The following is a 10,261-nucleotide window of genomic DNA, read 5'->3' on the forward strand; positions in this document are numbered from 1 at the left end:
TTAGATAAGAGGTAGTATAGTAACTAGAAGATTATATTGTAGCGTTGTAGATATTGCTTGGCGTGCCATTTTCGTGGTGAAGAATAGAAGAAAAAAAAATGCGGACCGGCCGTGCAACTCGTCGTGTTGGAATTCTAGCCACTGTAGATTCGTCTCGCAAAATAATTAGTCTCAGTCAGTGTAATTAGTTTTGTAATTAGTCTATATTTAATACTCTAAATTAGTGTCAAACATTTGATGTGACAGAGACTAAAATTTAGTTCATGTAACCAAACACTCCCTTATTTATGGTCTTCAGGGAATCTGACCGAACGCTGTGTCTTTCTTTATGTCGACACGTACACCGGATCTGACACGTGGACCTAGCCATGGGGCGCTCACAAGGAGCGTCTGCAGTCTCCGGAGTGCAGACGTTGTGTCGTCCTCTCCTGGCCTCCTAGGTGTCGACTTCTCCTGGCCTCACCTGTCGCTCCGTGAGGGATGGCACGGTAGGCCCTGCCATGTCACCGGTCAGCGTCCCGGTCATCGCCATACCATCCCTCTCGTCGCGCCACTATATATGGGGCAACACAGACATTTCGTCGCGCCAAAAGTGTTACTTTTGAAAGAAAAAAAATAAAACAGTGTTAGATTTAAAATTAGTTTAAAAAAGTGTTTAAAATAAAAAAATCTCGTGGTGACGGTGGCGATTTTTTTAATTTTAACACTTTTTGGAAACTAATTTTAAATCTAACACGGTCGTTTTTTTACAAAAAAACTAACACTTTTGGCCACGCCTATTGCCTTAGCGCAGCCAAATACCTGTGCCGCGCCATGCATGGTGGCGTGGCAGCGGGCTGATGTGGCGACGACCGGAATCGCTGACCGGTGACGTGGTAGGGCTCTGTCGCGCCACCAATCTTGACGCGGCACTGCTGCGCCCTGATCCGTGGTGCGGCAGAGCCGAATAAAATCCCCGCCGCGTCTCGTGTTCGCTAGTGGCCGAGCAGCCACCGTTGCCCGAGCAGCGCAGCAAGGCCGCCTGGCCGCCGCGCTCGCGTCCGGCCGCGCCAGCCCACCGCCGAGCACGCCGGCCGCCGTGGTCACGTTCGCCCTTGCTAGCCAGCCCGCCGCCGAGCACGGCACGGCCGCCGCGCCCGCACGCCGGCGCGCCACCCCCTCTGGCCATGCACGGCGACCGCCCACCGAGGCCTGTGCCCGCGCCTCCTGGCCCGGTCTAGCGTGCTGCAGCGAGGTAGTCCCCTAATATAGTTAGTATAGTTAATAAAGTTAGTAAAATTATTAAAGTATAGTTAGTATAGTTAGTAAAGTTAGTTAGTTTAGTTAGTATAGGTAATATATTAAGTTAGTATAGGTAGTTTAGTTAGTACAGTTATTGAGTCTAGTTATACATTGGATTTAGTCTAATTAGTTGTTGTAGTTAGCCTTGTATAGATGTTAATATTAGATTAGTTAGTATAGTTATAGTTAGAATATGTATTAATATTACTATGGACATTACGTACGACAATTTCGATGACTTGATGAAGTTTTTTAAAATGCTTTTGCTGATGGATTGTTGTGTTAGAGTTTTGTATGGAGGAAGTGTTAGGAGAAAAGATGGTATGTTTGAGGATATAAAAGAAGAATTGGAATGGTTTGATGAACCTCCTAGTGTACGGGGCAAGGGTGGCACAAGCTTGGGCGACGAACGTTATGGTTGACGAAACTACCGAGTTGATCTTGAAAAGGTAGAGTGCAGTTGCAACGTCCCTTAGATCATGCATGCCCCTTGCTCTCATATGATCATGGCCTACAGGGTTCGCGGGTACAACTATGAGGATCTGCCATATATGTCACCCTTGTATCTCCGTTCGAACACCGTTAGTATTTGGGAGATGAGCTTCGAGCCATACCTTGACCCGACACAGTGGCCACCTTATAATGGTTATGACTACGTGCCGCATCTGGATCAAATGAAGGTAGGGAAGGATAAGAGAAAGAAGAAGCGACTCAGTGGGGACATGGACACTATGAGAGGGTACGACGAAGACATGTACGCGTGACAAAGACTTCAACGAGACCCGTGGCAGAAATCTTTACTCCGTTTGTAAATAATCGGTCACAAAGGTTAGCCGGCATAGAAGACGAGGGCAGCAGGTGATTTCATATTGTGTTCGTATTGCATAACAAGTAGTTCAAATTTTGCAATGCTATATAATGTTAATCTGAATATTGTTAATTTGAATACTCTAACCCTTTGTTTATCAATTTATAACATGATGGCCCCTCCCATGCCACACCAGCTGTACCCCCTTCTTGAGGTGGAGTACGACGACCTCCTTCCACCGGACGGCGAGGTTTCCAAGAAGCATTCGAGGGATCTAATGAGGATATGACACCCATGCATATGACCATGTTTAGTGCATGGGATGGAGGAAAAAGAGGCCAGCAAGGGTGTCCAAGTTAAGAAGGAGGCCCGAGGCTAATTCGGTTTGAGTCCCCGAGGTGGAGGCCCAAAGCAACTCAAGTTCGAGTCTGCCTCGGAATTCAGGATCAGTCTGCCTTAAACTGGTCACTCAGGACACATCCGGACTCCATTTTCGATGATCCACATATAGATGGAAAGCTAATTTGATAAGGAAGCCAATACAAGTGGGTTCACATCAAAAGCTATTCGGAATCAACAGGAATCGTCAAAACAAGTCAGCATCCAGAATCTGCCACGGTGCTGCGACACCGTCTTTTGGTCCGTTGGACCATGTACCGAGTTTGGGCCCATTTGGGGCGCATCCAGGGGTCTTGCATGACCCTAGAGTCTTCATAAACAGCCGACGCCCCTCCATTAGGGTTCGAGTTTTGCTTAGATTATTCTGTCAAGAACAGTTTCACCGTTCATCGGTTTATGAGACCCCAATTCGTGAGATTAATCATTCATCTACAATTTGGTTGCGTTCTTTTTTGTTCTTGCTTGTGTTCTTCGTTGCGAAGGCAGAGATTAGCCTTCTTGGCGAGGTCAACCTGGTCCGAGACTCGGTTGATAACCAGAGAAGCTGTGGTGCTAAGATTGCAGGGTTTGATCTTTCGATCTAAAGTCGGATCGGTGTGTTATTCTCCGCCACAATGATAGTTACCATCACTTGATGGAAGATCGGGATCCCTATTTCCATTAAGTGGTAATTAGAGCTAAGGTATACCGTCAGGTTCACATTTATTCCCTAGTTTGAATGTTTCACATTTGTCCCATAGTCCAGTGCCATACTCGTTTTTCCTGTCCTAGAACCTTCCGCGCCATAGCCTTTGCATATTTTAGTTTTAGAGTTCGTCGTGTTGAGTTTGTGTCCTGGTCAAGGTCTTGTTGCTGGTTAGGTCATGTTAGAGTCTAGTTTATGTGTTTTCCCCCATCGTTTCTATCAAATCTTGGCTGCTGTGACCAATTTTGCACATATTGTTCCCGTTTTGTCCTCTAATTCAGAGCCAATTCTTAAAACTGGTCTAGTTTTCGCATACGAACTCCGTTTTCGACGTTCCATATATGCAAATCGATCAGAAAAAAAATTCAGATCCATCCATCCCCCACTTTGTTGGGGTTCAAAAATTTTAGATTGGTCAAAAAGTGGTCACAAGATCCTCGTTTCATGGTCACAAGATTTTTGTCGATTTTGATCCAGTTTTCTAAAAATTCCACAAGCCACGTCTTACACTTGTTTGAGCTCATATTTTCTGTGGTTACTTCTTTTGTGCTCCTAAGTAAAGGAAAAATATCAAATAAAATAAAATAAAAAAATAGAAATTTCCCCAAAAAAACAATGACAGTCCAAAAAATAGAAAAAAAGAGAGGGGCAAAAGAGGAACAATATCTAGAGGAGCACATAGAGAAGACCAAAGTGAGCTGTGTTAGCATGTGTTATCTGGTTCCTTGTTTGTGTTGCTATCTCCATCCACTATACTTGTTTTTCTCACACCTATCACCTTGCTATCCACCATACTTTTGTCACACTCCTGGTACTTGCAACACTTTAGACCAGCAACGAGAACAAGTATTTTGGACTATAATTCAACATTACTTTTTGTTACTGACTTGTGTGCCAGATATACATATTACTCTTTGTTTGCCTTCTAAGCTCCACAAATTCTTCAGATCAGTATATACAAAGGGCTTTGTAATCTTGGTACTACTGCCTCACAGGTATCACGAACCAGCCGCCGGTTATACCGCCACTGCTTGCATTGGTAAGAACTTTATAAGAGCTTGGTATGACACTTCGACTTGCTGTAAAAAGTGACACCACTGCAACCATGTAGTCATTTGGTAGGGATAACTTTCACCGTTTATTCCTTGTTTTTGTGTTTACAATGACAGGTTATTCGTATCCACCGACTTATGATGATATAGGTGCTGATGAGTACATGGAGTGGGAAATTACCATCGATAACATATTTGCTACTTGCTTTATGTGTCCAAGGAGGAAGGTAAAAAATGCAGCTAGTGTTTTGTGACATTCTACTTTATCTTGGTAGGAGTCTTTAGATCCTTCTGATAAACCTCAAACTTGGAATGATATGAAACTTCTTATGCGAGAAACCTTTGTTAATTCACCTCCTGTTTTGACTTCGTATGCTGAGGTGCACCATTTAGAGGAAGAATCTGTTGTTATTCCTCTTGCTATGACTAACCTTCTGCAGAATAATGTACATAAGCGAGAGGATGACGTGAAAGAAAATGAGGAGCTCACAACCTCATATGCAAATTCAGAACCATCACTTTACCATGCACCTATTACTTCTGCTGAGAACACAGGTAATACCCAGGGTCCTACACTCACAGAAGGTGAAAATTGTCTTAATGTACTAAATTTTTCCACAAACCATGCTGTCATAGAACAATTGTTAGTGGAACCCTCTATTGATTTATCTTTGTCCCATGATAATTTGCTTGATGTTCCGGTGACAAAGATGAATTGGTTGAAGATGCTTCAGTTTTACATGTTTTGGAACCAGTGACTTATGCTGAAAATAAACATGTTATTCATATTGCTACTAAAATTGATGAGTTTAAACTGTTGTCTTCTTTACATACTTTGGGTTACATTGAATTTGATGTTTTGTGTAACCCAGATTGTTTGGAAGAGAGTCTTTTTAAATATGCTGATTTGCCTTGGTTTTCTAAACACACATATCATGTTATTGACAAATATAACAACAAGGGACAATATGCATCACAATATATGATACATCGAGTATACATTCATAATAATATGAATTCTCCTTTTGTTGTACAAGACTATGATTGTTTAGAGGGCAGCCATAATAATACAAACATTTTCTTATGTTCCTTAAAGAAACAAGTTCACTTCCAAGAAAGAAAGCATTGTTGGTTGCTACCTATGTCTGCTCGACCATCTATTCCTGCATTGTCTTTGGTTAGTTTTAATATTTTGCAGGATAGTGTTGACATACATCATGTGCATTCAGATCATGGAGTCTACATGCTTGATGAAATTTTTATGCGAGATGACATGCTAGAAACTTGGAAACATGGTCACGTTCCTTCTCACAATTATTTTAGTTTTCTTTGTCCTCGTAACCCCGTTCTCCTTTATGTTGTGCAGGATCAGTTTCAAGCACAATCGACGTCGAGGATGGCTTTTCATCAAGAAGGGGAGGATGATGAGGACATGACACCCATGCATATAACCATGTTTGGTGCATGGGATGAAGGAGAAGGAGGCCAGCAAGGGTGTCCAAGTCTTGCTAAGAAGGCTAATCCCTATCTACGCAACAAAGAACACAAGCAAGAACAAGAAAGAACGCAACCAAATTACAGATGAATGATTAATCTCAAGAGTTGGGGTCTCACAAACCGATGAACGGCGAAACTATTCTTGACAGAATAATCTAAACAAAACCCGAACCCTAATAGAGGGGCGATGGCTATTTATGAAGACTCTAGGGTCGTGCAAGACCCCTGGACGCGCCCCTAATGGGCCCAAACTCGATACATGGTCCAACGGACCAAAAGACGGTGTCACAGCACCCTGGCAGATTCTAGACGCAGACTTGTTTCGATGATTCCTGTTGATTCTGAACAGCTTTTGACGTGAAACCACTTGGATTGGCTTCTGTCGGGTACCATAAAACGGGGTACCTTGAGCATACACCAAAAAAGTCACTTAAACCCCATCAACAACAAAGCCAGAAGGTAAGCTGTGGGTTAACCACCGGCCCTATCCGAGCCCACCGACTCTCCGCCTCGCTTTAAGCCTCGCACAGGAAGTCTCGATGCCCTGACGAATCTCCGCATCACGCGAAGCCTCAGCAAGGAGTCCAATCTCCATCCCGCTCGAGGCCCCGTGCGTACAGCCTCGAACAAGACAGCCATTCTCCGTATTACTCGAGGCTGGCCTGTCAATAACCCGTAGCTCCTGCCTCGATCAGTCTTCTCGACAGCGTGTCATGTCCCATTAATGCGTCAACCACTCCCGCAATCTCAGTTGGACGATGGCTCGACACCATGGAGTGGCCGACGAGATAAGGAGTCGCATCAACGCCATACCGGCTAGACAAGGCACGGCGGGGATTACCAGCCACTGTGTTCTGGCGCTGTGCCCACGATCAGCGCTGGCACTACACTGTGCCCCGTAACCCCTGCCCCGAAGACAACGTGGTATGGGAAGTCTGGTCCGGGTCATCATCGCCTCCGAATTAGTGAACAAGGTCGACCGCTCCCTCCGAGCCTTGGCACTTTACGTTAGGGCCTCAGCTATCTCAAGATTCATGTCTGCCAAGACCCCCCACCACGGTTTGGCCTCAGCACCAACCGAGCCTCGGCTTCATGCACAGTCAACCCACAGTGACCCGCATGCCGACCGCCATGCCCGCTTCGAGGTAGCCCTAGAGCTCCCATGACGCATAGGATCAGATGTGACCAGCACATCACCCCAGTACTTCAAGGACGGACCACTCCGATGACCATGCCGCCACAAGAATAGGCTACAGGGTTTGGACACGCCGCCTCCGTTTGCATGACGTCATGTAGTTAGCACACATACTACCCTTGTCCTTCCTTCAACTATAAAAGGAAAGGACCTAGGCCATTTCTAGGGGGAAGAACACACACCCACGCAAGCAACACCCTGTAACACACATGCTCCCCCGCTGCCTGAGAGCAACGTCTCAAGCAGCCTGCACCACTCCACACCGAGACCTGGGACCAGCTCCCTCTCTCACCCAGCTTGTAACCCCCTACTACAAGCACTTCGGTGTAAGAAATACAAGATCGATCTCTCAGACTAGATGTAGGGCACCGATTGCCTGAACCAGTATAAGCCTTGTGTCTCTTTGCATCACCATCTGGGATTAGGAATACGTAGCCCAAATTTACTAGTTGGTTGAGGACCCCCTGGTCCGAAACATCGACAGTTGGCGCGCCAGGTAGAGGCCTCTGCGTGTCAGTTTCATCATCCCAACAAGTTCCAGATGGCAGACCCCGTACGACCACTGCGTCTCGGCATGACGATCCGGTTTGGGAGCCTAGAGTTCATGTCTCTAGGGCATGAGTATGACATGGTACTCCTCACGCCCTGAGCCCCATCGACCGACGACGACGTCACGTATCGGCAGTCCAAGTGCAGGCGGCGCTCGGGCGGCCGCTCTCACCGTGCTCGCCAAGCACGACATGAGCAGGATCACCCCGACGCTACGTGAACCTAGGGCAACTCGCTGCTCTCCACCAGTATCCTACGACCAGCTGTTGGTGCAAGGTCCTTGGTTCGGGATCTGTCTAGCCTGAGCCTGGACAAGGGAAAAGCACCGGTGGTACGTGGCGACGCCCCATCACCAAGCTCCGCTCCACCACTCCCTAAGGAGCCAGCTCTGGCAGAGCAAAGCCCGGCGATGGCACCATCCCCATACCCCTTTGGGTTGAGAAATGCCGCCACCTCTTATGCTTATGTCTACACTTCCGCTCACGCGGGTCCCTCAGGATGCCGCCAGCGCTTCGCTCTCGACTTCGACACCACCGCTTTGACCCACACCCATGCCGACTCCTTGGAGGAGGACGAGGCATGGGCCGGAGTGGATTTCTCCGACCTCCACGACCGTGAAACCATGCGCCGCATCTTGGCTGCGAGTGACTATTGCTTTAGCTACTCTGATTCTAATGATGAAGATACTTACGATCCCTCTCGTGAGTGCTTCCACGTCGGACTTGGGATGCCAAGCATGGGCGAGGAGGACGAGGGGGTAGGCAACCGTACCCCGCTTCATCAGGGAATGGGCAATGCCATGCCCTCACACACTATCCCACCAGCAGCACAGAACGAGAACCTTGTCCTTGGATAGCTCCAACGCCCGGACTTGGAGCAGCTCCGAGAGCTTTAGGCCAAGGTCAAGCAGGATTGACTCCTTCTGCAATAGCTCTAAAGCACTCTCGAGCGGGAGCAGCAGGGTCATGGTGACGGCGGAGGAGCCCGGCGGCGGGCCCATGACGTGCACTACCGCATCAATGACGACGAAAGGGACAATCATCCCCCAATCTTCAATCGCGCTAGCCAGAATGTCGCGGCTGCAGCGATGCTAGTGCGCACGATGCCCGAGCCCTCTACCACGGAAGGGCGATGGGTTCGCGGTGAGCTCCGGGATCACCTCAAGACTGCCATGGTGTAGCAAGCTGAGAGTTCCACCTCCCGATGGCATGGAGCCACCTCAGACCTCCCCTCGGCACCACATCGGTAGGATAAGGAGGCCTTAGTTCGTCCTGAGCCCGCTTGAGCGCCATCAGCCCACGGAGTCCCCTTGTGGCTCGACCGCCTCGGCAACCAATGCGAGGTGTAGGCAGACCATGAGGTGGTCAGTAGGCGACGATGCCACGATAATGAGGGGCCCACCTAGGGCTACCATCCACACTGGGGTGGCCGTTATGATAGTGAGGAGGACCACAGTCCTTCTCCTGAACCGCCTGGTCCTCGGGTCTTCAGCAGAGCCATCCGCTCTGCACATTTCCCAGCCCGATTTCGACAACCAGCCAACCTCATGAAGTATAGCGACGAGACCAATCCCAAACTCTAGCTTGCCGATTACCATCTGGCTTGTTAGCTAGGTGGCGCGGACGATGACCTACTCATCATCCACAACCTCCCCTTGCTCTTGTTAGACTCAGCGCGAGCCTGGCTCGAGCACCTTCCTCCCTCACAAATCCACAACTAGCGTGACTTGGTTAGGATCTTCGTCGGGAATTTCCAAGGCACGTACGTGTGCCCTAGAAACTCCTGGGACCTTAAGAGCTGTCACTAGAAATCAGACGAGTCTCTCTGAGACTTCATCCAACGCTTCTCTAAACAGTGCACCGAGTTGCCTAGCGTCAGTGACTCGGAAATCGTCTAGGCTTTCCTTTCCGGCACCACCTGCCGAGACTTGGTCCGAGAGTTTGGCTGGAACGTGCCATGCTCGGCTGCCGTGCTCCTCGACATCGCCACCAACTTCACCTCAGGCGAAGAGGCTGTTGGGGCCATCTTCCTCGAGAACAACGCCAAGGGGAAGCGGAGGGACGAGGCCCCTGGGGTCTCAGTTCCCCACCTTGCCAAAAGAAAGAAAAAGGGTCGCCAAGGGAAGTAGGCCGTCCTCAAGGCCGATCTGGTCACGGCCACATAACGCAAGAATCCCCGAGGCCCTAGGGGCCCTAGGCCCTTCGACGACATGCTTAAGAAACCCTGCCCTTACCACTAGGGCCTAGTAAAGCATGTCCTCGAGGATTGCACCAAGCTACAGCGTTACTATGCCAGGCTCGGGCTCCCCGATGATGATGCCAAGCATAAAGGTGCCGGCGACTAGGATGAGGACAAGGACGACGGGTTCCCCAAGGTGCACAATGCCTTCATGATCTTTGGCAGACCCTTGGCATGCCTTACGGCGTGCCAGCGAAAGAGGGAACATCGAGAGGTCTTCTCGATCAAGGTGGCCACTCCCTGATACCTCGACTAGTCTCGAGAGGCGATCACCTTTGATCGAGAAGACCACCCCAACCATGTCCCGAATCCTAGGCAGTACCCGCTCGTCGTCGACCCGATCATGGGCAACACCCGGTTCACCAAGGTGTTGATGGACAGAGGCAGCGGCCTCAACATCCTCTACGCCAGCACCTTGGAGCTCTTGGAGATCGACCGGTCGAGGCTCCAGGGTGACACCACACCTTTCCACGGCATCGTGCCAGGGAAACGCACATGACCTCTCGGGCGCATCGACCTTCCCGTTTGCTTCGGCACCCCCTCCAACTACCGCAAGG

The sequence above is a fragment of the Miscanthus floridulus genome, chromosome 3, assembly GCF_019320115.1.
Source record: "Miscanthus floridulus cultivar M001 chromosome 3, ASM1932011v1, whole genome shotgun sequence".
Classification (NCBI taxonomy): Eukaryota; Viridiplantae; Streptophyta; class Magnoliopsida; order Poales; family Poaceae; genus Miscanthus; species Miscanthus floridulus.